The following is an 8,550-nucleotide window of genomic DNA, read 5'->3' as shown; positions in this document are numbered from 1 at the left end:
CCACATGGACAGAAAGTGCCAGTGGAGCAGTGACTGACACCATGGAAAGAATTCTGTCTTACCAGAGAGTCAAATAATCTGCACTGAAACTAAAAAGCAGTGGCACCTGTAAATATTATTTCCTTCTTGTCAGGTGACAAGCTCAATTCTCTGCAAAAGATGAGTTCAGGGACATGTGGGGAATAGTCATAGAAGGGCCTATGAATACTGGGGCCTTTCTCAATCCACTGATTGAAAACTGCCATTCTGGGCATTGTGCCAATCTATAACAACCAAGGAAAGAGGCACACAAAACAAATGAAGGCACCTAAGATCTGAGGGGACACCCAAGGACCAGTAGCTTGTGATAGGAACTGAAGATAAGGTTCAGGAGATTAAAAGGGAAGTGAAGCCACAAGCTAGGAAGCAGACGGGATCCAGAACTCATAAGGAATACTACATGTATTTTTACTAAGTTAATTGATGGCTCCTTAACAATAAGAAAGAGAAGCCACTTATGGGAAACTCATACATATTAAGGTTAAGGTATAAGTCAGGAATCAAAAGAAAAGCTGAAGAAAGCTCAATTTAAAAAAAAAATCAGGAAAGAGTGGAAATGACAGTGTTCTTTGTTTCAATTGAAACAAAACAAAAATAAAACAAAAACAAACAAACAAACAAACAATCATTTGACCCTTAAGTCTATTGTTATAGAATTAGGAAAATATTCATTTCTATTACTGTTCTCATAACCTAAATGCCCTAATAACTTAGACTGTCACATGCCTCTCAGCTTGCCTACAAAGGAGAAGACACATTGATCAGCTACCCCAGAAAAGCTGTCTATAGTAGGTAAGTAGGTCTCAGGCAAAAGAATCAATATCCTATCTCTGGAAAAGATTGAAGGAATGTAGGGTACAGAAGGAGCTCACCTTGGATCTGACACTGCTACTTCCAAGAACTGGTGAATTTTCCAAAAACAGAACACAGAGCTTTGTTGTAAAGCAGACAGTTTCCACACCTAAAGAGACAAAGTAGAAGAAAGATCTCTTTTTATTCAAAACACATTTGTATATATTTTTATTTACCACAATGTTCATATATCAATTCATTAATACTATATTATGAAACTTACTTATCATTGATTTTGTTTAAATATTCAAATTTAATACTAAATTTACTATACAAAAAATCAACATGTATATTTATGATATAAAAGTCACTATAAATTGTGACAATTCATTTTGTCCATTTCCATTTGAAAGAACTTAAGATTGGTTTAAAATTAAACTAGTAAACCCATTAGTGGGGCACCAGTAACAACCAGATTTCCTGGGACTTCCTGGCCAGCCAGCCTAAGGAGCTTGGTTATTTCCAGGCCAGTAAGGAATGCTTTGTTAAAAAAAAAAAAAATCAAAACAAAAACAAACTGCACACTGCCTACAGAATGGCTAATAATATTGTACTCTTGCTTCCAGGCCTAGGCTAAGCTTTATTTTATATATTTATTTGATTATTTGTCTTTCTATTTATTGATTTTTCAAAATTAGAAATCAGATCTTCATGTTTGTATGGCAAGCACTAATTTTGTTTCTATGTTGCCCCTTTTCTCTAGAATACACTCTAAGTACATAATGATGAATAATCAGTTCTCAAGGTAGAGAAGATATACATTTGTAAGTTAGTTTGTATCTCAATAATACACAAGGGGCTGGGGAGATGGCTCAGAGGTTAAGAGCACTGGCTGCTCTTCCAGAGGCCTTGAGTTCAATTCCCAGCAACCACATGATGGCTCACAACCATCTGTAATGGCATCTGATGCCCTATTCCGGTGTGTCTGAAAATGACAGCAGTGGATTCCCATACATAAATTAAATAAATAAATCATTTAAAAAAAGAATATACAATAAGAGAGGCTCTAAGAATGAGATACATTGATAATGCTTAGTACTTATAAATCAAGCATGTCTAACTGTAAGTACTTTTCATGTCTAACTGTAAGAACTTTTTCCATTGCAGTGATAAGACACCATGACCAAGGCAAATTATAGAAGAGTGTTTAGTTGGTGTTTATGATTCCATAGGGTTAGATATCATGATGGTGGAGTAAAGGGAGGCCACTAGAGAGAGCTGAGAACTTACATCTTGATATTCAAGTTACAGGCAGGGGGTTGGGGGTGGGAATGCAGTCTTTGGAAACCTCAAAGTTCATCCCAGTAACAAGCCTCCTCCAATTCTTAATTAACCTCTTAATTCTTCCCTAAGTGTTTTACAAACCAAGTATTCAAGCTAAAGAGTCTATAGGACCCATTGAGATTGAAACTACCACATCACCACATTATGTTACTGTATCAGCCTGATTATGGGGTCTGATGCCCTGTTCTGGTGTATCTGAAGGCAATGGGAGTGGATTCCCATATATAAGGTAAATACATAAATCTTTTTTTTTTTAAAAAAAAGAATACAAAATAAGATATGCTCTTTGAGTAAGATACATTGATATTGCTTAGTACTTACAAATCCAGCATGTCTAACTGTAAGAACTTTTTTTGGTTATTTTTTATTGCAATGATAAGACACAATGACCAAGGCAAGTTATAGAAGAGCATTTAATTGGTGTTTATGATTTCATAGGATTAGATTCCATGATGGTGGAGCAAAGTGAGGCCACTAGAGAGAGCTGAGAACTTACATCTTGATCTTGTACCCTCAAGATAAACTGATTATCAATGTGCCCTTAGAGAATTAAATAAAATGACTAAACCAGTTCTATCTTTGAATTCTATGTTGTCCTTCACGGAATGCAATTCGTGGTACAAAATCAGTAAGAATAGAAGAGGCTGCAGATAACATTCTGTTTGAAGGGGGAAATATGAAAATATGCAGAACATTCACTCAACTTATAGTCAGGAAGCATAGCAGGTATCATTAGTCTGCCCAGACATCATCTCCAATGAAGTTGAATCTATATATTCAACTTCAACTACAAGATTCAAGTTAGTTAGCAGACAGCAACCAGAGGCATCATTTTATTTAAATATACTTTATCTCAGATATCAAAGAAATCCTCCCTAAATTTGTAGTAAAACCCTATATTCCTGATTTTTGTATCTCTGTTCTTTTTAGGCCAGCGTGTTTCTCAAGGAAATATAGACTCTTGTTGATAGAACATGGGGTACCCTAAATGGAGAACTGTAAAAAAGTTATTGAATTTGGTCCCATATACTATTACTGAGTCATTTACACTTGGCAAGGAGGCTAAATAAATTGAAATTAGATTAAATAAGTTTTCCCCTGAATAGTGAGTGTCAAGAATGGTGATGAGGGGCTGAAGCCATGCCTCAGTGATTAAAAGAATGTCCTGTTCTTCCAGAGGACTGTAGCATCCACCTTGAAGGTCAAAACTATCTGTAACTCAGTTCGTGAGTATCAGATGTTTTCTTCTGGCCTCCCTGAGCAGTAGGAGTATACTATCCATGCAGGGAAAACACACAAAAACATAAAATAAAACAAGCTTTTAAAAAAATATATACAGGGGTTGGAGGAATGGGTTAATGGTTAAGAAAATGTATTGTCCTTGTAAATTACCCAAGTGAAAATGACAGCACCTACAACAGGAAGCTGGCAACTGTTTGTAACTCCAGCACCATAGGATGCCTCAAACCTCAAGCACATGTGCATATACAGACATACACACATGTATGTACACATACATAAATAATAAGATATATTTTTTTACAAAAAAGAGTTACACATTAAAAATGATGATAGGTTTGAGATTACATGATTCATTCTCAGAGCAGTTAACTCACCACTTTTTGTACTCATTCACAGAAGCAAAAGACCTGTGGATAGGAGAGGAAGAACAGGTGAATTCATCCCCAGTTCTGGTATAGCCAAAATCTCATCATTTGTGTTTGTTCCTCTAAGCTCTTATTTCCAATACAATACAATGCAATGGGGTCAGATGATAGCATGCACACTCTGTCGGTTGAATTATTAGAGAAAGATCCTGAATTCAAAGAACACAACTTATTCATAATGGGCTGCTTTTAGCCACAAATACAAGCATTTTATGTGTAATATTGGATGGTGATTGTGAATGAAGTCATTCCATAAGGAAATGCTACCTTTCTCTTTCAAGACTCTTTGCTGTCAAAGTATTCTAGAAAACATTTCAAGATGAAGGACAGATGCTCTAACCATGTGTAGGAGCCAAAGTTACTCAGAAACTCAGAGTGGACATGTCCCAATTTAAGCCAGGTAGGTATGCGTAACCTTGTTCATTTCATTCTCCATGGATTCACCTCTGGTTTTGTTTGGTTGTTTGTTTGGTTCGGTTTTTTGTTTGTTTGTTTGTTTGTTATTTTATTTTCTGTCTACCATACTTCAAACTGACCTTTGAAACTGCCTACTTCAAACTGGATAGTTCAAAGATGGGTCTGATTGGAAATGTGTAGTTAGGGAATATGACTACTATGAAAAAATTTCCTTGGCCACTAGTTAATCATTCTGATGACCCTTTATTTTAAGTGTGTGTTAATTTTTCTAGTCTTTCTAGATATCAGGATTCCGAGGTCTGAGTCATAGTTGCGGTTATAGTCACAATAAGTTTCTCATTTACAGAAATAAGCAGTCTTTGAGATTAGGATCCTGACACAATCATTTACCAAGTACCTGATAAATAGTAGCTTTAGTTTTCTCTTCTGGTAAAAGAAAATCATAATAGCCCCTTTTGTAGGGTTATGAAAAGGAAATAATGTTTATAGCATATAACATGGTGATAGCCATTTGTGTGATAGTAATAACTCCACATATATTTGTTGAATGCTCGAAGAATTGTGTTTTTTATTATCAAAAGTCTTTCAAAGTGCTGGTGCTCAGAATTTGTTCTCATTTGTTTATTCTGATGTCTATTAGTATATCCACCAATTTTGCCTGATGATTTTGTAGTTGAACACAGGGTTTTATAAGCTTCTTTGAACTCCTCTTAATCTCTGTTCAATACTCTGACCACCTGTCTGGAAATGAATAGACTTTGTTATCTGTGTTTAGAGTAGGTGATAAATGTATTTCTTTAGTTCTGACTCTATCTCTGTTGATAAGTGCACAGAGCCTCCATAGTCATCCTTTGCTATTAGGACTGGAAAACAATTTCCCTTGTTTGTTTCTCCTCTCCCTTCTTATCAACAACCTCACACACATGCACACATGCTTGTACATGTACACAGGCACATATACATACCCATACACACACACACACACACACACACACACACAAACACACACACACACACACAGGAGCAGATAGGCAGAGAGAGAGAGAGAGAGACAGAGAGATAGAGAGACAGAGAGACAGAGAGACAGAGACAGAGAGAATGAAAAGAAAGAAGCAGGATTCAAGAAAAAAGGAAGAGAAAAAGGAAATGTATTTAATAAGTATATAATAGACAATACATTCTGTTTTCTCTTTCATCTATGGAAAATAACAGAACACTCTGAGTCTTTCTCTTGATAAGATAGGCTCCTTCCTTTTCCTCAATAAGACATTCCCTTCTTTGTCCTACCCTTTGCTTACCCTCTAGTTTCGCCTTGGCACTATTAAAACTATCATTGAGAATTGAGCACTGATCTTTCACAGAAATCTGGGTGTGTTGTGTGTCAAGTGTGACTACCTATGGCTACCTGCAGACTAGGATGGCCCCTGGGAAGGGAATAGCAAATGACAATGGTCTCTTAGAAATCATTTTACTTGGAACAGACAGTCTTTCTAGAGCCCATAAAATGACCTCCTATGCACAGGAGCTGAGTCTTCTAAGCCAGAAAAGCCGCAGGTTACAGCTTGAATGGCATTGCTTTATTTTTCTTTTAAAAGATTTTTCTCTGTTATAAATCAGGCAGCCTGGGGCTGCTCTCTCCAGCCTCCTTGGCAGGAGTTAAAATCAAGATGTCTGGGTTTTTGCCCTCTGCCCAGATCTAACTGTGTGACATTTGTCACATCACTAAAACTTTGTGAACCACAGTTTTATTATTCGTGGAGTAAAAACTGTATGCCTGCAACCAGTAAGATGTACTGTTTCTATCAAATATGACAACTTAGGTTAGAAAGACAGTTTAAAAATTGCAATAGGCCATAATGATAAAAGGATTCACTCTCTTAAAAATATACTTCTACTTTGGGTTGGATATAAGCCTGAAACTTCAGTGCTATATCGTGCCATTATTGGCTATGTACATCAGGTATCCATGGTAACAGTACCCTGAGATTTGGTGATCATTTCTATGAGGCTCTTTTTTGCTCTGTAGCCCAATTCCAATGAGATTTCCTCAGATGTCTTCCTTCTTTACCTCTTCGTATCATTTAAATTCCTGTTTACTCTACTCAAAACACTGCTGTCTTGGTTACTGTGATAATAACCTTGTTGATGTCCTCAGAGAGCTTGCCTTAGTACTTGTGCCATTTGTCAACCCTTCTTATCCAGTTGTAATTTTGCAGGGCTCAGTCCTGATCCACCATACACTTTACTCTCTGCCTACATAATCTCCCTAAATCTTACTGCTTCAAATAACTTGTCCTTGTAAATGACTTCCAAATATCCCCTAACTGAAGCTTTCTGAATTCCTAAATGACAGTGCTTAAGGGCTCTCAGGGAATCCCATGATCAGCATGGTTTATGGCCAATGTATGTTAAGCTTTTCCAGGAATGTGAAGAATTGATACCAAATACAACTCTCACCACAAAAGGAATATATGATTGTTTATGATCCAAATATTAGGGATAACGGTTTGGAACTGTGGTAGTTGGACTAACCAGAATGAATCACATTGCCATTGTGTTCTGGGGCCACAGATATTCATATTTAACTAAAAATGGTATTATCTCCTATTATTTTTAAAGAGAGAGTTCTTTTTTATTGAAACTTGATATGGCTGGAATATATTCTGTGATATTTTGACCATGATTGACTTCAGCCATCCATATATTGAGGCAGAAATTGTAACACCAGCTTTCATACCTTCTTCCCTACTTGTATGGAATTCATCACCAGTTTCTTTTGATGTCACTTCTTTCAAATGATGTCTTTTATGGTGTTCATTACCTGCGGCTAAGCTGTGAGCATCTGTTGCCCAGATAGTGATGTGGGATCCTACAATCTTTCCACCATGAATATGGACCCATCCTTCTTCCAGCTAATCCAAACAAGCTAAATGTAACACTAAAAAAGAAGAAGAAAATGGTTCAATATGTCCTCTCTTCACATTTATCTGATAATCCTGAGATCTTCTTACATTTTAAGGATGTATGATTGTTAAAACTTGCCGGGCGGTGGTGGCGCATGTCTTTAATCCCAGCACTTGGGAGGCAGAGGCAGGCGGATTTCTGAGTTCGTGAGTTAAAGGCTATCCTGGTCTACAGAGTGAGTTGCAGGACAGCCAGGGCTACACAGAGAAACCCTGTCTCGAAAAACCAAACTAAAAAAAAAAAAAAAAGATTGTTAAAACTCAATTTTTGCACCATAGTCTTCTTTAGTCTCTAGATAGAGGTTACAGTTTTTGATATATCATTTTCTGTCATTCTACTGGACATATTATGAATATGATTCTTTCCATTTTCAATTTTACTTCACACAACATAAGCATGGGTACATGTGAACATTCTTATACACACACACATGGGGGGTGTGTGGGATGGGGAGATATTCACAGGCACAACACAAACTCATGCATTTATCTATCCCAACTACTAGGACACAATCTTTTTATCCACTTCACAAATATTATCACCTCTAGAGATTTTTCTTTTTCCTTTTCAAATAAATCAGCACCCCATGACATTTCTTTCCTTTATTTTTAGTAGCACTTATCACAGCTTGTAAATATCAAATAAAGTGATTGTGTTTTGTTTTTCTCCACCAAAATCTATGCTCCATATGGATACAGACTCTTTCTAATTTGATTCATCATTATTTCCTAAATACTGGGCATAGAAGAGGCCTTTAATAAGTACTTGTTCAGTCAATGAACTTTGCTGTTCACAGAAGAGGGACTCAAGATTAAGAGGGTCTAGGTAACTGATCTAGGGTCACGTAGATGTTCAAATGGTAGAGAGAAATCTTTCAGTTGCAAAGAAGACGTTTTACAAACCACCTCAGTAGATTCAGTGAAGCAGATCCATTGTTGAGCTACTCCAAGAACACAATGTTTTCCATTTTAATTCAATCATACACCTACATGTGCTTCAGCCTAGACAGGTTTGCTCAAAGTGTTCCTGCAGAGCAGTTTCCAGCCTGAGATGATAATTTTAAAGCTTTGTTCAGAAACTTAGGACCCTTCCTAGGGCTAGTCACAGTCCTTGATAATTGTAAGCGAAGTGAATTCTAAGTACAGAGGAATTGATGCATGTGGAATTAATGGCAAAGTTAAAGCCACAAATGTGGATATGAAGGCAGATGTTCAGTAGCATGCAGCAACAGTCTTATCACATCTCAAAAATACCAGTGATAGACACACTCCAGAGATCTGCCTGCCTCCTGCCTCCTGCCTCCTGCCTCCTGCCTCCTGCCTCCTGC

This window comes from Grammomys surdaster, unplaced genomic scaffold, assembly GCF_004785775.1.
Source record: "Grammomys surdaster isolate TR1022 unplaced genomic scaffold, NIH_TR_1.0 133, whole genome shotgun sequence".
Classification (NCBI taxonomy): Eukaryota; Metazoa; Chordata; class Mammalia; order Rodentia; family Muridae; genus Grammomys; species Grammomys surdaster.
The sequence above is the reverse complement of the archived record's forward strand: the minus strand, read 5'-3'. Positions refer to the sequence as shown.